Raw genomic sequence first — 27,914 nt, 5'->3', positions numbered from 1 at the left:
ATGTATTTTTAGACAGAGGGGAAGGGCAGGAGAAAGAGAAGGAGAGAAACATCAATGTGTGGTTGCCTCTTGCACACCCCCTACTGGGGACCTGGCCCACAACCCAGGCATGTGCCCTGGCTGGGAATCAAACCAGTGACCCTTTAGTTCATAGGCTGGTGCTCAATCCACTGAACCACGCCAGCCAGGGCTAAAAACATCAAATTTAGACTCTCTTTACATATAAAATATATTTTTTCTTATAGAATCTTAGACAAATTACATTTTATTTGGTAATACTTCACTATGTATTTTTAAAGCAAATCCACCACATCGTTATCATGCCCCCTCAAATTAATAATACTTCCTTAATATCTTCAAAAGATAGCCTTTTTCATCCTAAAACTTTAAAATTAAGATACTTCACATTAAAAAGTTCAGATTTTTTTTCTTATTTTTTACAAAATAAGACGTCTGGTCACCTTAGGCCTGTGTTCTCATATGGCCACAAGCCACTTTAGCTAGGACACGGACCCTTCAGTTTGCCAGGTGGCCCATCACACTCTCTTGCAGTGTACAGTGGGCACTGATTTGGGTTACTGGTTCACTTAATATTTAATTTTACCACTGGTCTAGGTACAAAGAAACTGAAGGGTGTGTCATTGGGGTTAAAGAAGGGAAAGGCCTGACCCTCTGCGTGAGCTGGATCCCCAAAGACTGGGAAATGAGACAGACTGGGGATTTTCTTCACATAGTGGAAATCTTGGGCCCCTACACAGGCCTGTGCAGATGACAAAGCAGAGGTCTGGGCATTAGTCAGTACGGCCTCGGAAGATCTGGCGGACATTCCTGAGGCAGAATTTGGCACTGAGGGTGTAGAGCCAGGAGCAGAACCAGCTCCCTCTGAGGGGATCGTGCGCTAGCCAACGGCGGTCCAGGCTCAGGGCTGATTTCCTGGGACTATGAATGTCCTGGGCTGGGCACAACCCGGGGAAGAGGTGAGAGCCAAGAGAAACAGTGATATAGAACTGTTAGCTGACTTTTTAAGGAAGGGGCACTATCATCTTATTTGATTTAATGTATAACATTGTTTCTTGTCCCTTCTGTCACATGTGTCTGTCACAGACACATACAATCTTAGGGTGCTTGGGAAGAGCCTGCAAGAAAAAGCTCCTCCAGAGGAAGGATGTGAGATGAGCTCTACTGAACTGTGAACATGAACACTGAAGGAGAATGCTTGCCCATCTCCAATCTGGTAATAAACCCACAGTTGCTTTTTGGTATAACTACTGCCATTCCCTAATTTAAAAATGCTCATTGGCTTATATTAACTATTTGGAGCCCAAATGCATTTGAATGCATTTTTTTAAATACAAACCACATGTTCCTTGGTGATTACATCCACAGGCCAGTTCTTACAACCCATAATATGCTGCAACCAATCCACCTCAGATAACAGACTTTCCTTAGAAAATCTCTGCAGGGGATTGAACAGGGACTGCCTAGGGTGCATTTTCTTCAACCCCAGTAGTTCAAACACTGAGCTCTAGTCCATCCCTCAAACTCAGCACTCCTGGACCAACTGTGAGGATGCGACCAGCTTTTCAGTAATCCACTGGGTATGTAATAGAGGAACACAAACTTTGTTGGGTGAATGTCAAGAAATTTTGGCTTGGGGATACACCTTAGAACAGTGACAGCAGAGCAGGTAGACCAGGAGGTTGGGCTGGGGCAAAGGCATGCAGGTACTCAGCTTTGGAGGTTCTGGGAATTGGGGGAAGAGTGGGGACATGGTAGAGAAGTTGCCGTTCAAAAGTATGAACTCCCATAAGCTAGCCGTCTGTGTGCCCGGCACTGCCTATATTCATTCTCCAACAGACTCCTGTAAGGGGTATCAGCGTAGCTCCCAAAGTGTATCATCCCATCATCTCTCTAGGCAAGTAGCACGTCCACCTGCATCTCCTGATAGCCCTTACTGGCACCATCGGATTTAGGCTAGACTTTACAACTCTTCATCTGATTCTACTCTTGCCCGTCCACAAACAATTTTTTACAAAATGATCAAAATCTGCTCTCTGAAATGCAAATCTCATCATGTCCCATTCCTGTATAAAATCATTCATGATTCCTCATTCATCTTAGGATCAATCTGAGAATCTGAACTTGGTCTCCCCAGGCTGCCCCTTACATAAGCTGCTGCCTCCCCATCATGCTACTTATTCCCGGGTCCCAGTTTACATGTCATTTTCTTAGGAAGACCTTTCCTGACATTGTGTTTAGATTTGGTACCTTACTATAAGCCCTCTTAACTCCCAGATTTCCTCTTCAGAGCACAGACCATAATTGCTTAGATACCGAGGTATCATTTGTTCAACGCGTCTCCCTTCTACCAGGCAGTAAAACCCAGAGGCACATTAATCACACCTGGCAAAGGGCCTGCCTTTCCATTAGGCCTGGGCACTGAATCATCCCAGAATGAGCCTCTGCGCCACACACTTTTATCTTCAGTATCACAAAAGAGGTTGTTCTCCAGTTTGAAGGACCGTTTACTGAATTTTTGCTGTGTGCCAGGCAGTGTTCGTTCAGAGAGCAGGGCAAGTTGCCTTCATCGTTAAAAATTACTAGTCTGAGCTAGAATTCCCTGGGTTTGAAATTTTATGAATTGTGTAATATTGGAGAAGAAGTGTAACTTCTCCATGCCTCGGTTTCCTCACCTTATGAAGAAGAGGTGGTATAGAGGACCATAATAGCAGCTGCTTCACAGGGACATTGTGAGGATTAAATAAGGCATGCCATGTAGTGTGTTTAGAACAGTGCCTGGTGCATGGTAAGTATGTGAAAGATGTTAGTATTCTTACTCTTTACTCCTAATACTATGAAAAATAGGTGTTGTTATTACCCCCACTTGCAAAATGAGGAAACTAGATTCATAAAACAGACTTTCTTCAGCAACTTGTTTGAATGAATTCCTCACTTCATCTTTTCATGCTAAAAAAAAGAGCTGAAAGGAAGAAATAAATGAACGTTCTCATGTTCTGAGGGTTGGGACTTGGAGGATATCGGGGTTTGGCAAGATGAAGAGAATAAATCTGAAAAACAAAGGAAGTGTCACAGCAGTTTCAGGCCGGAGCCTTGGCCATCTTTTCTGCACATTAATATTATGAAACTTAGCCTGCCGTGAGAAGCCCCAGGGGGGGAGGAGAGACCCACGTTCCACAGAATCTGGAAGCGAGATGGAGAGCCGATGGAGCATGACTCAGAGCCGTAGGAACTAGCATCTCCAGGTTGCAGCTGGAAGTGAAAATGGTGTCTTCCAACTTCTTCCAAAGCTCCTCGGGGACTCTGCCAACATCTTCAAGGGTATCAGCATGTCCTCAAATGAAAGCCATTTGAATTTAAAAATCCATGTACGCCAGGCATCCCAGGTGAGAGGAGACATGTGTCAGAGGAAGTCAAACAGAAAGTTGTGAATCGCTGGCACGGACAATCTTCCTGGAGAGAGAAGAGCCCTGTATCCAACTTAAGAAGACACCTGGCAGCCCCTGTGAAACAGCCGCAAACTCAAAACAACCCGCACGTCCATCCTCAGGAGAGCATGTGTTGACTGTGATACAGTCATAGAATGAGAGTGAGTGAGCTCCACCTACACTCAACCACAGGGGTGAATCTCACAAACATAATACTGAAGCAAAGAAAACCAGAATGAAAAGTACAATTGGATGTCACTTGTTATGTGGATTTAATAATAGGTAATTAATACGCACCTGGGTCAGGCGTAGGAGTTAGGACCCTGAGGGGACGTAGTGGCTGGAGGGTCACGGGGGATATTCTGTTCTGTTTCTGTTACTCAGGTGTGTTCATTTTGGGAAAGGTCACCAGCATAGACACTTACCTGTTTGTATATTGTTCTGAGCATATATTTCAGTCTATCCTCACTCTACCACCTGCCATGATCAGGGGTTGGCTGAGTTCTGGGGTAAACAGATAGCTCTGGAGTTCTGGATGATCAGAAGCTGGACAAGTTCCAATTAGGATTCTTCAGAATTGGGGAGTCATTGTGAGTAGAGTTTATGTTTCTGTGGTTCTGAGCCTGGTCACTGCTTTGGTTGCACCAAATTTTACAGCTTGATGTTACTGCCTGTCCCCTGATCCAGTGCCAGGGTGTTGCAGCCCTCTGTCTCTGTTCTGATGACCTCTAATATCCAGTGCCATGTGTGGCTTCCCTGCTGGGTCAGAGGCGTGGTCATGTTCCATTTCTGCACATGGTCTCCTCAGTTGTCCCCAGTGCAAACATCCTTCCCTCCACTTTCTGTCTGAATCTGAATGAGCCAGGAGACAGTTGGAGAGTGAACTTCTCCAGCTTGAGGGGCCTGATTAGAAATCCCTCCTGATGGAACTAAATGGGACCTAATGGATTCCCTCCTAATGAAACCTAGTGCAAAGGACATAGGCATTTTAGCTCGTAGACACCCAGTGGGTGACTTGGCAAGTGTTAGAGGATGACTGTTCACGTGATTGGCAGAGCAGGGAGAGCGGGAGAAGCCTGTTTACCATGGGATGTAGGAGTGGAACAGCTGGCACAGGCAGGGTTGGGAAGCCTTTTGAAAAACTGTGGCTGACTTAGTGTCTAAGAGCCCTGCTGCTTCACAGCAGTATTTTGAAAACATGGGAAGTCTCCTTCCAGTGTTTCCAGAGGTGATGTGTCCAGATCCCGACCAGAGGCCACTCCATCACATCAAAGCCACACAGCTCAGATGGCACATGTCCCCGTCCAGGCCTTCTTTGGGTGGGACAGCGGGCTGGGAGAAAACAACATGCCTCAACGTGACAGTCCCCACATTCTGCACACTTAAAAGGGAAATCCTCTGCATTCTGACTGGGCTCCTGGGGCTCAGCCTGGCCTTACCCTGAGGCTGCAGCAGGAAGGAAAAGTGGGGAGGCCTCCATGCTGCTGTCATCGACTCTCCAGGTGACCAGAGACTTGTCACTCCTGCAAGGGTTTCGTAGCCTCTTTGTTCCTTCACATCCCCTCTTTGTGTCTGCTGCTGATGCCACAGCACCCAGGGCAGCTTCCCCTACTTCTCCCTCAGCCACCCACCCCCTGCCCACACACCCACTCCCACCTGCTTTCACTTTTTATGCTACATTTCAGCCCCATTTACCTGCGTTTTCTTCTCTACCCTCGTCGTTACTCCAGGTGTTGCCCCGATATTTCTGCTCCTTTAAAAGGGTTTCTCCCTGTTCCTTCCCCACTCTACTCCATTCTCTCCTGCTCTTTTCTTGTGTGCTTAGATTTTCATTTTCATTTTCCTTCCCTTGCGTACAGAGGCAGGATATAGAGGAAGGCCGGCAGAGGGCAAAGAGCACCAGAGCTGCACCAGGAGACACATAACACTTTGGGTTTTGCCACTGATGTGTGTGATTTTGGGCAAACTGCACAGACTCCTCTTTGGGTGTCAGTTTTCTTGTCCGTAGATGGCATTGGGTCACCCATGCCAGAAACCCCTGTGCTGTGCTGGTACTGGTGTCACAGGAAAGCAAAGAATAAAACCGCCCTGGCTCTTGCAAACCCACTGAGTCACAATACCTTTATGTTCTTTCTGATCCACAGATTAGATAGATAGATACATAATTAATGGAGGGAGAAAATTGTTGGGATATAAGAATAATCTTATAGACTATAGTGCCCAATAAAATTCCTACGGAGAAACTAAATCAGAGTCGCTCTTTCCTTGTTGTTACTTTAATGGCTTTTTGTCATCAGGTATAACTCTCCACACCCTTTTTCACAATTGAGCAAAATAAGGAACTACATTAACGCTGGTTTTTATTTTTGCTGCCACAAAGGCACACATAACTGCTGGTTCCTGTGCATGGTGCAGTGGTCTTAACCAAATGAATGAAGGGCATGAGACACGCAGCACAAGTCGGAGAATTTTAAGCTTCTTTTATTCCTGAGTTCCTGCTCCTAAATGGAGTGCATGCCTGCCGCCCGCTGAACTGCCTAGTGCCCCTGACTTGATAAAGAACATTTTCTCCATTTTCTCTCTCCTTCTATTCAGCCCCGCTCCACCTCTTTCTTAAAAACCATGGCAGACCGATCTGAGACACATGCTGTTCCATAGCACTTTGTGACCCTAAGGAGCATTTAAGAATGTAAAGGATAGAACAATACAAACCACCCTTCTGAGAAAACTATGTCCAGCACCAGTGTGGTAAGTTGCCTTCAAAACATTTTGGAACCATCAGCAAAGATGGGAGCTTGGTTTGGTCCACGGCACAAGGCTCAGTGACCAGTGCATAGATGTGCTATTCGATCCTGGAAGGATGTGGAGGATCTAGGGCCCGGCTGAAGGACGGCAGCAGCCCGGTGTTGAAAGGCCTAGGAGGGGCCGTGCGTCCTGGCCGCCTGGCCACCTCCCGCTCCTACAGCTGCAGGTTTGCCTCAGTTAGCGCGGCAGACCCAGCTTTCCTTTGCTCAGAGTCGACATGACATGATTTGTTCCCTTTTGGCTGTGTCAGTTCTACAAACCAGATACCAGAGACTGCAGGCTCAGGAGAGCCTGTCTCTCTGGAACACCATTTGTTTGGACAGGCCAGGCCAGCGAGGCGTTTCATCTCTCTAATGCTCCCAGGGCAGGGAGCTTTTTTGAGGAATTCCTTTTCACAAAGTTTTTTTTTTTTTTTTTTTGCCCCTTCCAACATTTTGTTTAAGAGAAAATGAGATGTCTATCTTCTGTTCCCTTATTTTTTTTCAGGAAAGCAAAGGGTTGTTGACTTCCTCCCTCTCCCCTCCCTTCCTTCCTTCTTCCCGAAGGTACTCATCTGAGAAAAAGAGAACGAAGTATTGTTCCTGTTCTCTTTCTTAAGTCATTTGAAACACTGTCCCTGTGAGTTCTTTAAGTTCCTTGCAATCTGTACACAAGAGAAAGAGGGAGAGAGAGAGGGAGAGGCACAGAGAGAACGGGGATCAGGTAAAGCACTGGGGCTGCTGCAGCCATTCACCCAGGAGCTGGTAAGTCACCCATGCGATTGTTTCTACTTGGCCCTCAGTGTGCCTGGGATGGGTAGTGCTGTGGGCACCTTCAACAGAGAAGACCTTCCTGGGTGTAATCCTTAATCAAAGGGTATGACTGATAGATGGCCCAGAATTTAAGCTTGTACTTTTTAAAAAAGAGAATACTGATGCATTGCAGAGCTGAGGCTGGCAGACCTGGCACCAGAATTGCACTGGGGCTAAGGAGGCCATCGGGTTAAACCTGAGTTTTGCAGTGGATGGTGTGGCTGGGTTAGTCCGGAGCCACTGGCGTGTGCGATGTGTCCCGGTGCACTGGAGAACTCCTCTCTTGCTCAGTGCTCTCTGTCTTGGGACTCTTATCGGGGTGTCTGCTAGGACTCGTGGTTTGTTCTGGGGATTTGTTACTCATTGTCTGGATTGAAGCACCCTTCTCTTGTTCTTTTCTTTCCATTCTGTGCCCTCCAAAAGAGAAATGTTAATTTTGGGCTGTTATTCTGCATCACTAAGGGGGAGGGAAGAGAAGAAGGGAATGCCACTTTGAATTGTACTGCATGTGGGGCGCTTTTGTGTTGAGGCTTCATAGGTGGGTTGAGTGTAAATTTATTATCTATTGTCAGTGGGAGATGTCATCTGCCATACAGAAGAAGACAAAGATTTAGGGGCATATAACTTTAGTTTCGGAAAACACCATGTAACCGTAATAGGAGGATTGAGATTGATTGCTTGTGTCAGGAGGAGTGAAAAACTAAGCTATAGATGTGATTGAGAAATATTCACCAGAGCCTGGTTTTCTACATACCAATTAGGATGCAGCGAATGAGTCAAGCTTAAAAACATACAACTTGCTTTTAAAAGTCTAAATTTTTCAATTAAGTTTGTCAGAAAGGATAATGTTACCATGAACTCATGACAGAAAACCAGGAGGGAGGTAAGATCACATTGTCAAAGGTAGGCCAGCAAGCTCCCTCGAAAAAACTGTGTGAATTTACTAATATTAATAATTTAATTAAAAGAGGTATTGAATGGCTGAAAGACAAAAATGATGCAGAGTTTTAAAATAGTCCTTTCTATGAAATTTGCTGATTGAGGTCACTTGGGATGTGAAGAAGGTAATAAAAATATCCAGTCTCTCATTTATAGATTAATTTGGCCAGACTGTACATTAACCACAATCAAGTAATTAATCTTTATTAAAAATTGAGCCATCGTCTTGATAAGAGTGAGAAAGTAGATGGAAGTGGATTGCTATGTAGGTTTTTGTTGCATTAGCAGACTTCTGTTTTCTTCTTTTTTCAAGAGACTTTCCTTAGGAGCACTATAAAATGAGCAAGGTGAAGAGTCGTGATTAGTGTTCGCCTGCTTGAGTATGCAAAATCGTTCTAATCACAGTTAAAAGTGGCTTCCAGCTCCCCTACCACTGACTCTAGTCACCCATTTCATAGATCTCCCAGTCAGAAGGTAGCAGAAACTTACTGGATTGGGCATTTTGCATCTTTTATCAGCAATTGTGACCCCAGTAGAAAACTCAGGGCTGCGATTTTGACTTGCTTCTTTCAGTTTCACTTTTCCTTGATAATGTATTTAATTTTGTGTCCAATTAAAACGACATCACAGAACACTCTCCAGTTTGGGTTATTGAATAAAAACTCCAGATGCAACACAATATAGAAAAAAAACTGACAGCAGAGTCACACTGGCCAAGGCAAGGCAGGTAAAGGACATCTGCCAAGGTCACACGGGGCAGCCCGACTGCCGGCACTGTGACCCGAGGTAAAGGCGCTCGGGATGAATATGTACTTTTCTTTTAAAGAAAAAAAAATGTATATTCAATATTTCTATTTAACTTAAGTCATTGCCATGAGAATATTTGATGAGGGCAAAAAATTTCAGCTACCCAAAGGAAAAAAAGCCATTGACCAGTTTAGTCGGGTTAATGCCAATCTGTCTTCAGTCAGTTCCAAGGAGTGAGCTGGCTGGCACTGGTGGAAACTTCCAGTGTGTGATTCTTCTCTGGGGTCATCCCAGGCTCTTTTGTGATATCATGAGGGGAACTCCAGCTTGGAATGATCCAGAATTTGACAGACGGGAGATGGTATTAATTAATTTATGCCCAAACTGTATGCCTACTCTAACTAAATTATAAATTTGTCATCTAAATGTTATGTTAGATGTGTCCTGTTTCTGTGTGCTGGGATGTGACTCAGGTGTCAGAAGGACAGGCTTTGTTGTTACACAGATTTGGGTTTGAATTCCAGTTTTGCGACTTACTGACTGAGCCTTATTCCAGATAATTCCCCCTTTAAGCATCACTTTCCCCAAATGTAAAATTGCATCAACATAATAGCGTCATTGTGAAGATTAAATAAGATTATTTATGTAATGCAATTAACACAATGTGTGGCAATTAACACATTACAATTGATGTTGGTTGTAATTTGTTAAGAGTCATATTAATACATAAGGGTGCTGTGTTTTTTGAATGTAGGAAATAGAATACATCTTTTATAAATTTGTGGCATATTTCTTGATCAATACTATACCAAGGGTCTATCAGAACAAAAATTATTCCTCATAGCTTTCGAGTTAGGCACACATTGAATGAGAATATCCTGAACCCCAAGTTCTTGTAAAATAAAGGAATGTAGAGACAAATTATTTTGATGTTCATCTCTGATAATGGCAGCAAGGCCAGATTCGGCCGCATTGAAATGCCAGCTGTGTTCGGTGGCACTTCACTCAGGGGAAAGTTAGTCTTGGGATGAAAGTTATCAATTTAGACAAATGTTTGAAAAGACTGCAGTCAAACTGTAGACATTTCCTTCTCCCTTTCACCCAATTTCCCATGCTCTTGAGCTCTGTGTCTTTGGTGACCTTTTCCCTGGTGGTGGAGGGCTGGAAGCTGGAAGCACTTTTGTTGGAAACCGTCGTGGCAGTTCCATGAGAACCAGAGAGAAAAGGACTTGAAGTAACGGGTTCTCCCACCACCAAGGGCTGAGCGTACTCGGAGATCCTGCTCCTTGAACATTTAGTATGGAGTCCCTGACCTTCACACCAATAAACAGTGCGAGGGCTGGGGGTGTGATCCAGCTGCTTTTTCCCCCTCACTCTAAACTTCAAAATATATGCGCTAGTTACTTTGTCAAGTAATAATGGTAATTTAATGTAGGTCTTAGTTAAACTTCCCTCTAGTTAATCCACTTAGTTAAACTTTCCAAATGCAAAGCACATAACTACGAACAACCACCCAAAATCGACCACCAGTAACCCAAACCTGTGAAGTTATTTAGTTAGAATAAGAGGCTCTCATACAATCTAAACTTGTTTGGGCAAATTAAGATTGGGAGAGCAAACTGAAGCTCAACTGTTATACACTTATGTGCAAAAGATGTCTTTTACCAAAGCTTAGTTCAGCAGAACAAAACCAGACTGAGCAACAGATTCTCTGCTGTTCTGCCACCCCCTGTATGTGAGGTTTGACAGGTTTCTGTGCTTGCTTGAACCTCAGTTTTCCCACCTATAAAATGATGGGGTCGGACTGTGATTCCTAAGGTGGTGTGTGTGTGTGTGTGTGTGTGTGTGTGTGTGCGCGCGCGCCTGCGTATCAGAACTCACCTGCGGGCTTGTTTACACTGGTCTTTTCTCCTGCCCACTGCCCTAGAAGATTTATGAGGTTCGGACACTGACATCCTGTGACCCTCTTAAATGGACGGTCAGCATCTTGCTCTGTGTTCTTCAGGATTGCTCCGATAATAAATTAAAATGTATGTTTTAAGAACCATGACTTTAAGTGGAATTCCTATGCAGCTTTGGGCGTTCTCTTTAAAAATTAGTGTTGAATACATCGATTGTTATTCTACAAGGATTACAGGGTAAGGCATATGCTAGTTAGTCAGGCAGTCTGATGAGACTGATCGATGTTCTATCACCATATGTAAGTCATAAAAAAGCAATTCCTGAGACCTAGAAATATTATGACTCTGTATAAACAGCCCTTTCTGATGTGTGTACTTCTATATTATTTGTATCTTATTGTGAGCATGCGTTCCTAATCAAGGAAAACACAAATACGAAACTTTTCTGTTCACTTTTTAAAAATGGTGGTGGTGTCAGTCTCATCGGTTTCTTTTGGTTTTGCTTTGTGTTCATCTGTTCACACATGTGCTGTGCTGAGCCTGTTTTAGAAGTTAGATCCTGTCCCTTGGTCAGGGTGACATGGAAAGGTCAAAGGGTGATAATGGTATTTGAAAAACCAACACTCGTCATGTTAAGTCTGCTTTAACTACAAGGAAAAAATTGTTTTGATTTCCCTGATTTCATTTCTACCTAAATCACTCAACATTTTTCCTCTTATGGTTATATGGCCAATTAAGCAGAGCACCGGTAGACGTGGGCCTCCATCTGACAGGAGCAGAGCCGCAACGACCGTGTTGACATACTCTCAGAAACAGCTAGCCAAATGCCAAATACATCTAGAAGAAACAGTGGCATTCAGATAAAAGAATAAGAACGTGTCTGCACCAGAAGTTATGTGTAACATATACATTCACTAGAAAGCAAGCATCATGAGGACAGTGACTTCATTCGACCACCTGTATGCCCACAGCCTAGAATAGCACATGGCACATACCAGATTCACAATAAATATTTGTTGAATAGATGATGTCATAAATAAGTGGGCTGTAGAGTAAAACATGCTACCTTTATATACTGCCAAATCAGCAGTTAATAAGTAAGAAAGCGAGTCAAACTTTTTGGGGGGTCTGGATAATGCCAGATTGCCAGTTTGGTGTATTTATTCCCCTCTGAATCAGCTGGAATTACAGCTTGTTCCACCATTATGTGCCTGGGCCTGCTCCATGTATATGACTGTGTCATCTTGGAAAGGACTCCGCCCACGTGCTTGTGGAGATAAACACTGATCAGGTACACAGAAAAGGCTGTTGGTTGCATTTTAGTTTTCATTTGTTTTCTGGGCAGATGATGGGTTAGCAGATTGTTTTTGGAGAGAAAGAGAATGGTCATTTGTTTTTCCTTGACTAACGGAGCTGTGAGCCAGGGTTCAGCCTTGTAGGAAATGCTGAACGCTCCCTGTTTTTTTTTAGGCAGGGCTGTAAATCCAAGTTAAAGGGATGCCTCTTGGGCTGAGTTTACACAAACACGAAGGGGTGAATTCAGGGAGGGAAATGTGATATCCTTGTGGAGCACAACACCCTTTCCTTTATATAATTAGGCTATGGAGACAGCCAAATGAACAAATACTGGACTGAGGCAGTTTTTCACTTCTTTGGCAAATTTCAAGTGGTAAGTATAAGTACAGTAACAACACTAGGGTCTCAGGTTTCTGTTACTTAAGGTAGAAACAGAAGAATCTCTCTCTGTTGACACGGATAAAGCCCATCCCTTTGGTGCCAAGCACCAGGGGCCACAAAGGCAATTCTGACCCATTCTCCTATTTTGCTTTGATACATTCAGGCCTCACCTAAACTTCTCCCTAGGATGGCCACGGAAATTAAATGTGAGAATGAGATAACCAGAAGAGCACCACGACCTCCAATGGCCACATTTACAGAGCAGTCATTACCAAGTTTGGGGCCTGCTAAGAACTCTACATACATCATTTCACCTACCCCTCCAATTCTAAGAAGTAGGTGCTTTATTAGCCCCATTTTAGAGATGAAGAAACAAAACCACCTTGTTTAACAGATACCCGAGAGTGATGTTCAAGGTCACCAAACCTATGTTGCTCATTTATAGGTTTCTCGTTAAGAAGAAAGTGTAATTAATATCTTAAATAACTAAGTGTCCCTTAAGGCAGTGCTTCTCAAAAATAGTCCAAGAACCAAAAGCATAGCATCACCTGCGAGTCTGTTGGAATCTCGGGCTCCACCCCAGACCTCCTGCATCCCAAGCAGCATTTTAAGACGATCTCTGTGTGATTCAGGCCTCAACAGCACTACTGTAGGCTTTTGTTCTATGTGTACACAGATTGATTTTGGAGTGTCAGTCTCTGTTCCAAAGAGTTACAAGGTTAACTTTGACCTTGACCAAGAACACATTACTCTCTCCTGGATAGTGGTGTTGCTGGACCGGCCTTGAGTCTATTCAGTTCTGAGCAACATTAGGCATGATTTCTGTGATCTTGCTCAGCAGGTTAACTCCGTCTTGAAGGATCCTGAAATCTCGGAGAGGAAAGGTCTAGGATATTGTTTTCCAAGTGTGTTCTGAACTCCAAAGTTCAGAATCACCTGAGGAGGATTCCTAGGCCTTTCTCCAGATCTAATAAACTTGGGGCAGGGTCCAAGTCTCTGTCTAGTCCACAAAATATTGGCTCAGGGTAAGAAAGTCCCAGCAGGGGCAGTGACAGGTATTTGGGGGATACCACCCCAAAAAGATGTTCGGTTTTTTTCAGCAATTTAAACAATATTTAAAAGCAACAGTGTATGAGAGAGTACCTCACAGTCCTTCCAGGAAAAAGATACTCTGCCAGCTTTTTTCTTTGAATGCTAATAAATGGGGACAAGAAACCCTGCTACTTGCCTTGTGTCTCTCAGAGGGAAGGGAGAGGGGTGCTGGGACTCCAGCATCACCACCAAGGAGCAGATGCCAGAGAACACACCTCACTCTCCCCAGTTAGAAAACTCTGCGGAAAGAATCCTTGGAGTTTCCTTTGCACTGGGGACTCACCGTTCTCTCTTGGAACAGAAATCAAGAGGGGGCTATTGTTGGAGGGGTGGGGAAAGGAAGCAAGGCCGGAAGAGAGTGAGGGAGAGGACCGGAATCGCCTCTGGTTTGCTTCAGCCTGGACAAAACCGGCCTCTGCCTGGATGGAGATGATGGTATCACTTCTTAGTGGAGGCGAGCCCTCTGGTCTTCTTCCACAGGAAGTGGAGGGAGAGGAAAAACCTGAGGTTTTCAGTGCTGTTTCATGGAACTCCCACCACAATGCACCACCACTTTATTTCTTGCTGTTTCTCTAGTTCAAGCAGTTTTCTTTCCCACAACACAGTGCAACTTCCTCCTTCCCGCTCACCCCCATAGACATTTTCGGCTTACAAAAATGTACAAAGAGAGGTCTTCCAGCCCTATCCTAAAAAATATGTGTATATTGAACACTTTTAAGGTGCTAAGGAGCAATAGACTTAATCCACAAAGATGGGGTTTTTGAATTACTAGAACTTTAACTCCAGGATGAGGAGCATGCAAAAAATTCTACATGGTTACTCCTAGATATATTGAGGATCCTGACTCCTACAAGGTTTTTAAAGAGATATGAGCATCGTCTTTCTTGAGTGCAGGAGATACCCAGTAATGAAGCAAGCAAATTGGCATCTCCTCCAACATCATCCTCAGCCCTCCTGAAACCCAGTCGCTTCTTGGCAACTGTCACCCTGTCACCCTGACAATGGGTGATTGTGCCAGGAAGTGACTGGGTTTCAGGAGGGCTGAGGATGATCCAATCATCCAATCTATGGCTCCATTAAGGTGCCCAGGGATGGAGAGTTCTTATCTGTTGGTTGTAGCCACGAGAGATGAAAAGAAATGTTAGAGAAAGAATGGAGGGCCCAGTTTTTTGGAAAAGAAGGTGCAGCCCAACACAACATCATTTTGAAGAAGACAATTCCATTTGGTGTATCTTTACAACCGCTAAGTGCTCATACATCCCTCTCTTCACCATGGCTTACCCTGGCTCCTTTCTGTTCCTCTCAGCCCCTAGAAGAGAAATTTTGGCCTCACATACTTAATACATGCAGTTAGGGAGACACCAAACCAGGAGCAAATCTTAGCCCAGAAGGATCAGGACATAAAGGACCAAATTTATTTGCTCTTCACCCAATGTGGAGTTGGTGGAAAGAAGAGTTGGTTAACTTAATAAAGTGCTATCTCTACTGTATGTGGCACATCTGCCTTACGCATGTGTGTATAAACAGACACACACACAACCTATCCAAAATTATTTACTCTTCTGGAAGGAAACCATGAATTAGCACCAAATTGTTAATTTGACTCAAGAACATGGTATCTGATTTTTGGTCAGATTTACTGTCATAATTATATATTTCTTAACAATGTTAAAAAGCGCTTGAATTTTATTAGCTAATGGCAGTGGGGTAGAAGGTGAGAGACAATTTAACTGTTATCACAGGCAATTCATAAGTGCTTCATTCGCTCACTGTGTGTCATTTAGAGAACATTGCAGGAGAGAAGGCTAAACTTGGACTCAGTTCAGAGGTTTGAGTGTGCTTGTTGACACATAAAATATGGCAAATTACTGAGTCTAAATGCATATGGACATTTAATATATGATAAAAATATCATTGTATATCAAAGGAGAAAGTTGGACTATGTAGTTATCAATGTTTGGACAACTCATTAGATATTTGGGAAAAAATAAACTTATATCCTTATTTTATTTCTTAAATGAAAATAAATTCCAGGTTAAAGATTTAAAATGTTAAAAATATAAACATAAAAGTACTAGAAAAAATAGGAGACTTATTTTTTTTTGAAGCTTGGAGTAGGGAAGTTCTTTCTAGTTTTACCTAGGCTTAGCATTTACTATATATTTTATTCCATTAAAAGAAAGCTCCTAAAGGACCCAACTCAATAGCCAAGGTTGAAAGACAAACAAAAAAACTGGAGGAAACACTTGCAATGTGTATCACAAAGAACCGAAATGAACAGAATGCAGGCCAATGACTCAAAAGCACACATTTCCCATAACATGAAATATAGTTGGTTCTTAAATGTGTAAAATATAAAGACACTCATCCCACTTCATGAAAAATGCAAATTAAATGGAGACACCATTCTTTACCTACTTGATGAAACAAAAGACGAGACATTTATCAGCATGTTTGTTTCCGAGGACCTGAAGAGTACTGTCATGCATTGAGAGTGTAATGGTGAAACAGTAAAGCTTCCATAGAGATCGACTTGTGAATGCTATCAAAATGTAAAACCAGCTCCTCTTGGAGTTTATTCTGCAGGTGTAAGATGCAAAAAAGACATGCAATATATTCGCCATAGCGTGACTTCAAAAGAAAAACAAAAGATCAGACTTAAGATAATTGTCTGTTGATTAGGGATTGGTTAAATTAAGCAAGATACATCTATAAAATGAAACATTATGCAGCCCTAAAAATAATAAAGTAATAGAATAGAGTCTAGGAATGAACTCTAGGTATACTCTCAACTGATTTTGACAAGCTGCAAAAGTAAAGGAATGACCATCTTTGAAACAAATGGCACCAGAACAAGTGAATGTCTATATGCAAAAGGAAAACTGAATTTAGGCTCTTACTTTACACCACACACACAGATTAACTTGGAGTAAATCATAGACTTAAATGCAAAAGTTAGAATTGTAATGTTTTAAAAGGAAACAGAAGAAAATATTTGTAACCTTGGGTTAGTCAATACTTTCTTGGTTCTGACAAAATAAACAATAAATAAATAATTGATGACTTGGACTTCATCAAAATTAAAAACTTTTGCACTTCAATAAAAGGATACCATTATAGAAATGAAAACACAAGCCATAAACTAGGAGAAAGTATTTGCAAAATAAATCTCGTAAAGACTTGTTTCCAGAATATATAAAGAACTCTCAACTGAATAATAAAAAAAACAGTTAAAAAACTGGTAAAAATTATGAGTAGATATCTTAACCAAAGAAGATAATACAAATGGCAAATAAGCACATGAAAAGATATGCAATATCAGTAGATTAGGAAAAGGCAAACCAAAGTCACAATGACATACCACTACACATCTAATAAAATGTCTAAAACCAAAAAGACAGAAAATACCAAATGTTTGTGAGGATGTAAAGAAACTAGAGCTCTAATACAGAGCTGGTGGGAATGTAAAAGGGTACTACCATTTCAGCAAACAGTTTGGAAATTTCTTAAACACTTATATGTGTATATACCATGCAACATGGCAATTGCACTGTTAGGGTAACTAATTCCCCTCAATTAAGTCAAATGTCCATGTAGGCTTTTACACAAATGTTCACAGTAGCATTATTCATAATATCCTCAAATTGGAAGCAATTCAAAGGTCCACTAGTTGGTGAGTGGGTAAACAAAAGGTGGTATATCTGTACGACAGAATAGATAGTAAAAAGCAGTAAAAAGAAACTCCCATTATACACAACTTGTGAGTAAATCTCAAAAATATCTTGCTAAACCCTACACAGTATTATTTAGGGAGCCAGATATACGATAAATATTGAATGATTTCATCTACCTAATTTTGAAAAGCACAAAATTATGGAGGCAGAAAGTGGATTGGTGGTGGCCTGTGGCTCAGGTGGAGGCCAGGAGTAACTGCAAATTAGCATAATAAAACTTTGGGGGATGATAAAATTATTTCAGAATTGGATTATGGTAATGACTTCACAACTGTAGGCATTTTCTAAAACTTATCATACTGATATTTAAAAATGCTTGAATTTTATATTATATAATTTGACCATAATAAAATTGTTAAAAAGTTGAAAAAAATGAGGCAGCCCTACATGTTCAGATGATGAAGCAATCTCTAACCTGGACAGTTAAGTTAACAAGCTAGATTCAGCCAGTATGTAGAATGCTATAATTTTTGTGTTTAAAAAAGAACCCTATTTTTGACATGCATAGAATATCTCTAGAAGGATACAATAGATCTGCTAATAGAATTTGCTTTTGGACAGAGGACCAGATGGCTGGGGTTTGGGGAAGGTGTGTAAAGAAAAATTTTTCACCATCCTTTTATACTCAGTCAGAGAATTATTGAGAGAGAAGAGAGGGAGAGAGTTATGAGTCCCACACCAGCTCTGTGATCATGGGCAACTACCTGAGACTCTGTTTCCTCATCTGTAAAATGAAGGGGTTAGACATTTGATCTTTAAGGATACTCGTGATTTTAATTTCCATACTCTGAGAATTTTGTTAAGGATGATCACCTCATACCTGTTTACATTCCTCTTGTCCTTTACCTGCCCAACTGCCACCTGAAAGCCACAACCAGAGCTTTGTTCTTTCTCACTCATCTGCCTCTCAACTTGTCGGGCCCCCATCCTCATAGCAACATGTAAAGTAGGGATGTCCACCAGGGTGAGGAGGCAGCCCAGAAAGCCTGCTACGAGGCAGGGGCAAGACTGCACGGAGGAGCAGTTACGACTCAGGTCTTAGGGGCAACCTGCTGAGGTCTGACCACGGGTTTGTAATTTCTTCATGTACAGGACAGGTATAAAATTGCACCGCCCTCTCAGGTTTTGTTAAAGAGCGATAATTCATGTCATTACTTAGCACTGTGCCTGTTAATACTTGATAAATGTTATCCCTTTTCATTATTAATCTAACTCCTCCTGCTCATGGGCCCTGGGGCTTTCCTGGAGGCATCTGAGTTATCAAGCTGTGTACTCATTTACATGTGAACCAGGAGTCCTGGCGGTGAAATGGCTTTTCTGTTTTCAATCCAACAAACCCAAAAGGACAGACTGGAGTAATTTCTGCTGCCAATATCATTGAGGGAAACTTATTCCAAGATTTCATCCCCTGGAGGCAATTATATCCTGAAAATGTGATGGATGCCGGCTGTAGAATTGCAAGATGGTGACATTATGCTGGGGGTGAGCCATTTAAGTTAAACAGCGAGTTTCTTTTTGCATGATAAATGTACCTTGAATTACATTTAAATCAAAATAGCATTAAATATTAATATTAGGGCCATTGTATAACTTCCTCTCCATGGTAGCCATTTAATAACTATGAGTTGCAGCTTCAAACCAAAACAAAAATCTCCCATCACCATCTTGTGTACACGCCCATTTTCCCAGTGTTAGGTTCAGCGCTGCACAACGAGGGGTGCACCCACATGGGCAACCTCTGGGATCCTGAGGCTTGGAGCCTCTCAGCCATTGATAGCAGCCAAAATACATCTATGGTTACTCTTAGTGAAAACTCTGAAGTGAACTGAATTCCCTGTGTAAGGTAGTAGTGAACCCCTTTCACAGGCACTCCCTGCCTTACAGGTGATCAGATCACATTCTAGAGCGAGATCCCAGAAGCATAGCTGAGTGTAGGGGGGTGCCCTGCTCACTAGTTCTTTCATGTGTGTCTGTCTCTCTAACTACATGGGAAAGGTTCTCATCAGGGACAGTGTTTTTAACCATTTTTGTAGTTTCCAGGATAAGAGCTGTCTAGGTTCTTTCTGGTCTCACATTAATTCTGAGATCCTCTGAAAAACCTCTTGTTATGTCTACTTAGAGATGAGGAGACTGAGGCTCAGAGGAGCTACTGAATGTGACTGAAGCCATGTATCTCCATGTATCTCTGAGGGTCTGTGGAGCTATGGCAAAGAGTCGGGGAGTCTGCGTTTGGATGTCAAGTGCCTACTGTTTGCATACCAACCAGAACAGTGTTTTGAAAGTAGGTGAACCTCTGCTTTTTCGATCTGGTTATAGTGGAGTAATTAGTAAAATATAAATTAATTTAAATATGTTAATGAATTAAAAAATACCCTTTGGCTATTTTGTATCTTTTATAACTCACTGGAGATTTGCAAAATAAGTTTACTTTTAAAATTTATAAAGGGAGTCCTCACGCCAAGAAGCCGGGGAACCGCTGCAGCAGCAGACCAAAGTTGGGGTTCGCTAATACCTTGTAGGGAGATACTTTGAATAATCATGGTCTTCTGCTGGCAATGAACTTTTCCATTCTCAAACTACTTCCTAGAATAAGTTTGTATATTTGATAGAAGTCTCGAAAGCATCTGGAAGTATATATCATCATTGTTTAATTTCTTCATTCCAACAACTATCTACAAAAAAACCCCCAAACCCTCCTGGTTCCTTCTTTCATTATCTGTGTGACCTGTGCAAATTGTTTAACCCATTTGTGTCTTAGTTTCCTCAGTGGCAAAAAGAGGGAAGAGTCTTGCCTACCTCATAGGGATGCTGTGACGGTCACGTGAGTGAGCATAGGAAACAGCATTAATGAATAAATGAAAATGTGTCCTAGGAATAAGGGGCAATTCTAGACTATGTAATTCTTCATTGACATGTCCTCAGTCAATGGCAGGCAGTTAGGGAAGCTGCTTTGACCCAAATGCTCCATTTGGGAATATTCACTCCAGGGAGCTCAAGCTAGAGAGATGATGACAATGTTTCTTGTCCAGTAGACTTTACAAGTCTACCAACCGAATGTATTAGATTCATCAAGACACATGCTTAAGGGATCAAGCAGAAAGGATCTGGGTTTGGAACTAAGGTCAAGTACAGGCTTTATCCCTCATTAAAAACTATAAGAGGAAACAAGGCTAGTAGACCATTAGACAGGCAGAGAGAAGCATGCTTTCTTGCTACAAACCAAAATGCTGAGGACCACAGTTATAGAAGGGTCAAAGGAAGTTAGAATGACCTTATGTAGCAGGCTCAATGTTTATCTAGCTTAAAATGTCACTTCCAGATCATTCCACGATGGTTTTTTAGCATCATTACATAAACAACCTTTGAGCCTCATAGAGAGTTTTTTCTTCAGTGTTTTCAAAGTGTGGTATTGAAGGTAAGAGAAGAGTGCTGGTCGCTAGTACTCAGGGATGGGCTGCCCTGAACTTCACTGCTGGCTGACACAGTTGTTTTAACAAGGGCTCAGGCAGGTAGGTCAATGAGAGTTAATCAGCTTCTCAGAATTGGCTTTCCCCCCCACAAGACCAGCCAGTGAGAATGCTGGCAGTTACTGCTCCTTGACTGTCCCATGTGAATGAGGCCCTGTGCTGGCACCAGGGAAACTAAAGGGAATCAGATCCAGTCCAAACCTTCTGGAAGTTTCCAGTAATTTAATGGTTATACTGAATGGAGATGAAAGCCTCCCTTGTCGCCTCCCTCCACTGGCCCTGTTTCTACCCACTGGGACCACAGGAAACAAATACAGCCCATCTAAATGTCAGCTCTGAGGCATTTAAACAGGAGCTACCAAGGTCCCAGGCCTCCAACACACCTTCATAACATGCCGGATTCCTTCCACCACCTCAGTAAGATATCCCTAGTTTGTCCCCATCCACAGGTTTGGCCCAGAATGGCCCCTCTCCCCATCCCAGTGGTTTGGCCAATGCACAACAGAGCTGGGCTCTCTGGGGCCCATTTTCAGGGTCACAGAAGCTCTGGAATTCTCCCTCAAAAGGTCCAGATGAAGGGGCCTGGAGTAAAAATAAGGAACTTGGAATGAGAATTATTATTTTAAAAATCATGACTATTTTTTACTTTATTTTTATTGTTGACACTATTACAGATGTCCCCCTTTTCCCTCACTTTGCCCACCTCCATGCAGTCCCTGCCCCTCCCCTCTGGCCTTCGCCACACTGTTGTCTGTGTCTATGGGTTGTGCATACATGTTCTTTGGCTACTTCCTTCCCCTTCTTTCAAACTGTCCCCCTCCTCCCTCCCCTCTGACAGCTGTCAGTCTGTTCCATGTAGCCATGCCTCTGTTTCTATTTTGTTTGTCAGTTTATTTGGTTCATTAGATTCCAAATATAGTGAGATCATGTGGTGTTTGTCTTTCTCTGACTGGCTTATTTTACTTAGCATAGTAATCTCCAGGTCCATCCATGGTGTTGCAGAAGGAATGAGCATTATCGATTTGCCTTATTTTTCCTCTATCCCCATCCCTAACCTTGTCTTAGATCTCCCTCCTTCCTCTTTACAACCATGAGAATATCTTCTTACCAGGGTTGTTAGGGAGCCCAAATACTAGTATATGTACTACATATTTACTGAGTGCCTTTTTTTAACATCAGAGGCTTCCTAATTTTTATTTTATGAAATCTTATAATAACCTCGTGAGATGGGTTATTATTTTCTATTGCCATTTTCTATATGGAAATTGAGGCTCAGAGATTAAGTAACTTGTCGAAGTTGAAGCAACTTCAAAGGTTATCTAGTTCTATCTCATCTGTATTCCATTCCTTTTTCCTTCCCTTCCTCTCAAAATTTTCAACAATTTGGAGACCCACGGCTGTAATAAATGCCTTCTTAAATTGATTAACTGAGATTTGCCCTGGCTGGTGTAGCTCAGTGGATTGAGCTCGGGCCTGCGAACCAGACAATTGCGGTTTGATTCCCAGTCAGGGCACATGCCTGGGTTGCAGACCAGTTCCCAGCAGGGGACGCATGAAAGGCAACCATACATTGATGTTTCTCTCCCTCTCTCCTTCCCTTCCTCTCTAAAGATAAATAAATAAAATATTAAAAAAAATAAATTTATTAACTGAGATTTACCCTTTGAGTAAAGCTCAAAGACATGGCCTTCCAGAGTAATTTCAGGTAAGAACTGTTTTTCCTTCAAAGTAAACTTCAACAGCCTAAAAAGGCATTCAGCTGGTGGCTTAATTGAATAAGTTGTTAAGTGATTAGCTCCAAGTATTTACTCAAAGCAACAGCAGCAGCTTCCCAGCTGGCTTCCCCAAGTCACAGCCTGGAGCAGAGGGAGAAAGAGACAGGCCTATTAAGGCGCCAGTGAGGAAAAAGCTAAAAGCTTGAGGTCTGACCATCTTCATCATTCTCGCTGAAAAGAAAGCCGGCGCTCAGTTGGACAGAACTCCACCCTCGTGCAGGACAGGTAACCTGCTACAAGAGAGTCAGAACCGGATCCCCATGGGACACCTGGGCCCGGGTCCCAGCTTTATGATAGCAACACAGTGCTGTGGGTTGGAGTGCTGTCTGTCTGTGGTTGGAAATTTTCAGAGTTCATTGGTTTTGCTTTCTGGCCGATTTCTTTCATAAGACCCTTAGCTCCTTTCTCTTTTGTACATTTCGGAGAATCAGATTCTCTTCTGAACATGGGAATTCCCAACCGGGGTCCATTCCAGGGGGCTCTCTCATTTTTAAAAAAGGTATTAGGGAATACTTTAAGAGCACTTAAAGTTCATTTTTTGTTTTTCTTTCATTGAAAAACTCTCTGAAGAGTAGCATAGCTCAGGACTGATAAGGAAGGGCTGGGAAGGATCACAAAGTAGAGAAATTCAGTGAGGGAGGAAAGAACTAACATTAGCACTTGCTGTGTGCCACACATATTACCTGTTAGGCAGCCCATTTTAATCTTCCTCCATATCCACGAAGTAGTGTATTCGTCAGGATAGACTGGGTTATGCTTTAACAACAAACAGCCTCCAAGAAAAGAGAGAAAGAAAAAGCAAGGATTTATTTCTTGTTTTCCTTACATGTCCATTGTAGGTAGCAGCTGTAGCTTTGACTCAGGTCTTCAGGTTTCAGGCTCATAGAACAGATATTATTGGAAATGCTTGAGGTCGCTATGGCAAAGGGAAAGAAAATTATGTGGAATCATGGATTGCTTCTTGAAGATTCCACAGGGAAATGACACATATCACTTGTACTCACATTTTATTGGCCAAAAAAAGTCTCATGGCCATGTCTACATATAAAAGGAATAGGGAAATGCAATTCAACCATGTGCCCACAACAGATAGAAATATTGATAAATAAAGTGTTATTAGGGCTGAGAAAATGGATGCTTAGGAAAGTCTGTGGGTGGTGGAGCTGGGACTCACAGCCTGATTTTCTGACTTTGTCTCCTGAGCTCTTTGCTCTCCTACAGTGGGTACATTCTACAAGCATGTCACATACATGGTCTTGTACCTTCTCCCCAAATGCTATGCTGGGCTAAAGTGTCCTCAGGGCTGAAGGAGATACACAGGCATGCACACCTGGGTGAGGACAGGTAAAGCCATATTCTGGTTACTTTGGCTCAGCCTTTTCTTTATTTTACCCATTTCTATTCTCTTTAAAGGTCTTTGACACACTCAGCATGAAATCATTATGTAACAGAAGTTTCATCTTTGAACACATGCCAGATTTTTCTTCTTTATCACAGACTCAAGTGCTATGGGTTTCCTTGCTTATTGCTTTTATTTGCTTAATAATAAGAAAAGAGACACTCTGCCCTTGGTTTGGTAAGACTGCTGCCTGGTGGATGTTCAAGGACAGGGAAGAGGATGGTCCAGGTTCCCTCCATTACTAAGAGGCCCCAGAAAAAAATTTCTTGCTCCAAGAAACAATAAAGTAACAAGATTGATTCCACCAGCCCTTAGAAAATCAATCCCAGTATTTTTTCTCCCTGGAGCCCAGAGAAAGACTATTTTTGTTAGTTCTTCTCAGATTTTGTGTGTCTGTGTACCTCTAGTGAGACAGAACAATCTAGAAAAGAAATCTTAAGTGGTCTATCAGAGGTATTTCACACTTTAACCTGTCCCATTTTTTCTTTTTCTTTTTTTGCATTCTGCTTCAGAACATAAGGGGTCTATATTTGTTTGCATTTAAAAGGTTTTATATTACTCACCACTATTTAAAAGTGATAAGTGAGGAAGACACACCAACTTATTCCAAGGTTTTCACCCCGCTTAGAAACTTGATCTCAAGCCTTCCCCATCCATTAGCAATTAACTTAGCACCTGAAAGTGGGTCCCAGAAGGATAGGGATAAGGGTCCCTGTTGGGTTGTGGGTATGGTGAGTTCCCCTTGGTAGGTAGAGTATCCCAGAAACTGAGAATGGATAGAAGTAAGGAAGAGGAAGGGGAGGACAAAGAGGGGTAGGGAAGAAGGGAGAAGAGGAATGGGAAATGATTTCCAGAGACAGTGTGGAGCCAGTACAGCCAAGGGAGCAAGTCACAGTATGGCTTTAAAAAGCACAAAGAAAGAACTCAGAATTAATTCACTGATGAAGACAGTTGTTATTGGTTACATTTTCCTATCCATTAAAAGAGACAAAGTACTTTGTCCCAAGCACAGCCAGCTGTAGCCCAAGGCAAATTGTTTAACCTTCCTGGTTTCCCAGCCATCAGGCATGAACTCAAGTGCTGCTCAGCTTAATGGAGTGTAAAATTTGCAAAACTCTTTGAAGGCAGAGAGTGCAATTTAAGTATTATGTATTATTAAATAAAATGCCTGTTTAGGAAAGCAACTCTCCATTAGCATTATATGAGCCTTAACTAGCAGTCAACACCTGGTAGAGCTGGTTGTCAATTTTTTTTGACAGAAAAGACCCAGGTGTTGATCACTTAAAATAGAAAGTAAGAGAACAAAGAAACATGCCAAGGCAGTGAAAAATGGCACGCACCATTAAGGCATTGGCTTGGTTCACAGAAAGATTCCTGAGCTAAAGAAGACCTCCTTTACGGGAATGGAAAAATATAGGGCCAGGAAATTGCTCAGAGGTCTTCTGTCTTTTCCTGTGCCCATTCAGAAGCACTGTGTGTTGGCTACTGTTTTGGATCAGAATCTCAGTTTTAGAAACAGCCTGAGCTGTGTCCTTGGAAAGGGAGAGGGTTGTGTGGTATATTTGTGTGTGGTGGGGGTGGAAGAAGGATTAGAGGGAGGATGTTGGAAAGAGCCACTTCGATGCTCTTGGGAGCCAAACTGCTTCCTTGGGCCTCACAGACAGTTACAGAAATGAGCTGGGAGACCGAGCCATTGATCAGGGCTTAGGGAGTCTCGGAGTCTCCTGCACTAGCTCCGAGGTGGAGCCCAGTGTACCCTCTGACAACACAGGCCAAGTCTGCATGTTCACGCTCGATGGCTGGGCTCAAGCACACTGATTTTTTTGGTTTGTGAGTTGGGTTTTAGTCTTTTCTTTAATAAACATATATTGAGCAGCCACCTCCTGGCAGACACTGTATTAGGCCCAGGGAGTGTATTAGGGAACGAAAGACAAAGTGGGGGTGGAGAGAAGATAAGGAGTGCTGGGTGAGGCAGAGCAGGTGGCCTCATAGAAAAGGTGATACTGAGCAAAACCTTGAAGGGAGAACAGAGAGAGCTGAGTAGGTACCCTGGGGAAGAGCTCTCTGAGCAGAAAGAATAGCAGGTGTGAGGCCCTAAGGGGGACAATGTCTGGTGTGATCCAGGAACCACTAGAGGCCAGAGAGGTTGGAGTAGAGTAAGCAAGGGAGAGTGTGGTCAGGTATGAGGTCAGAGGGTTAACTCTCTCATGCAGAGCCGTGTAGACTCTTAGGTAGACTTTGGCTTTTACTCTAAAATAGAAAACCATTGGAAAATTTTAGGCAGGAGAGTGACAAAATGTCACTTATGTTTCAATAAAATCAGTTTGACTAGTGTGTTGAATAGGCTAAAGGGAGTCATGTGTGGAAGTAAGGAGAATAAGAAGGCTGTTAGGAAGTGATTTTCCATCTATTTCAGAGAAAAATCAGAAGTTCCTAGGACATTGTGGCTTGGGCCAAGATAGAGACAATGGAGGTAATAAGAAATGGTTGGCTTCTGGATAGACAATGAAAACAGAACCCATAGCATTTTCTAATCCATACACTGGATTACTCAGGTGCTCTGTCCAGGGGTATGTTAATGAGCTGTGAGGAGTGAGGACAGGTGTTCCCTCTCCTCTCAAGAGTATCAAAGAAAGAAGAGGCAAGATTCTTGCTGATACAGACTACCTTGCCTTTCTTCCTTCGTCCTTCTCATTAATTGAGGCCCTACTATGTGCCAGGCACTATGCTGGGAGACGATAGTAAATGTGAACTGACAGACTTGCTGCTCTGCTGGAGCAAATAGTCTGAAAAGGGAGTCAGGCACTAAGAAATAATCATACAAATAAATGTAAAATGACCACACCGATATATGCAGGGTGTCAAAATTGGTATATTTGCCCTGGTCAGGAGGTGCTGAGGGAGGGACACTTGAGCAGAGATCTGTATAAATAGGTGTCAACCAGGCAGAGAAGGCAGAGGGAGAGGAATAGTGTTCTAGGCCATGGGAATGGCATGTCTGGAGGTTCTGGAGGGAGGGGGAGCATCGTATGGATGAGGAACTGGAAGAAGGCCAATATGAATAAAATATGGAAAGCTCGGGGAACGTGGGCAAGATGCAGCTGGAGAAATGGATGAGGGTCAGGCTATGTTGGGCTTGTGGGCCAGGTTCAAATTTTGAACTTCATCCTGAAATCACTGGGAAAGTAGTGGAAGCCTTTAAGGAGGGAAATGGCACAGTCACATGCACTTGTTGAGAAGTTTACTACGGCTGATTTGAGGAGAAAAGGTGACTAGTGCAGTAAGAGTAGCGTGGACGACCACTCATGAGACAAATGCTGCAGCTCAGGTGAGATCATGGTTGCTCAGACCTCAGAGTTGGTGACAATGAACATGGAGATCTGAGAGGTATTTAGTAAGTATAACTTGGTTTTGAATTGGCCATGAGGGTTGATGAGTTCAAGAACATTTGCTAGTGTTTTGTTTAAAATCCTTGTACAATTGGATATAAGACTTTACTACTTGCATTCAATCAAGCCACAGAAAACATTAGAAAATTAATTTTTCTACAAACCTTTAAAATAAGATTTACTGCAGGGTGAATTTGTTAGTGTCCAGCCTTACTGGAAAGAGGCAGCGGGATGGAGGACCTCCCCCAGTCCTCCCCAGCCCCGTGGCCTGGTTGTGTAATAAATTGATGGAATCCTTTATCAACCACAATCTCTAAACCAGTTTCGTTCAATAGAAACATAATATAATGCAAGCCACAAATGTAATTTTATATTTTTCAGCAGTTTTATTAAAAAGTAAAAAGAAACATATGAAATTAATTTGAATGATCTATTTTATTTAACCCAATAAATAAAAAAAGATTATTTAAACACGTAATCAATCCAGTAAGCATCAATGGCACATTTTACATTTTCAATAGATGTTTAAACTCTAGTGTGCTTTTTATATGCACAGCATGTCTCAGTTCAGATCAGCCAAATCTCATGTGCTCACAGCCACATGTGGTTAACGAGTGCTCAGTTGGACAGCACAGCTCTAAACCAACAAAGCAGACACACATGTGTACACCTTGTACAAAGCAATGGAAACATCTGTCCTTCTGTACTTAAAAAAAGTATACATTAGATAGAGCCTCTTAAATGCTTGACCT

The 27,914-nt window shown here is 42.4% G+C and overlaps 1 protein-coding gene across 2 annotated transcripts in view; it reads left to right on the top strand.

The window, feature by feature from the left end:
* The first annotated feature begins 6,825 nt into the window (after positions 1 to 6,825).
* The window catches only part of ZNF366 (zinc finger protein 366), a 61,490-nt gene continuing 40,401 nt past the window's right edge, over positions 6,826 to 27,914 (top strand). For both annotated transcript variants that reach the window (XM_037149070.2, XM_037149071.2), the window contains exon 1: positions 6,826 to 6,994. The gene's annotated coding sequence lies outside the window, so the exon portion shown is untranslated. The remainder of the gene's footprint in view (positions 6,995 to 27,914) is intronic.

The sequence above is a fragment of the Artibeus jamaicensis genome, unplaced genomic scaffold (genome assembly GCF_021234435.1).
Source record: "Artibeus jamaicensis isolate MK-2021 breed Jamaican fruit bat unplaced genomic scaffold, CSHL_Jam_final scaffold_369, whole genome shotgun sequence".
NCBI lineage: Eukaryota > Metazoa > Chordata > Mammalia > Chiroptera > Phyllostomidae > Artibeus > Artibeus jamaicensis.
This window is presented reverse-complemented; position numbering and strand designations above follow the sequence as displayed.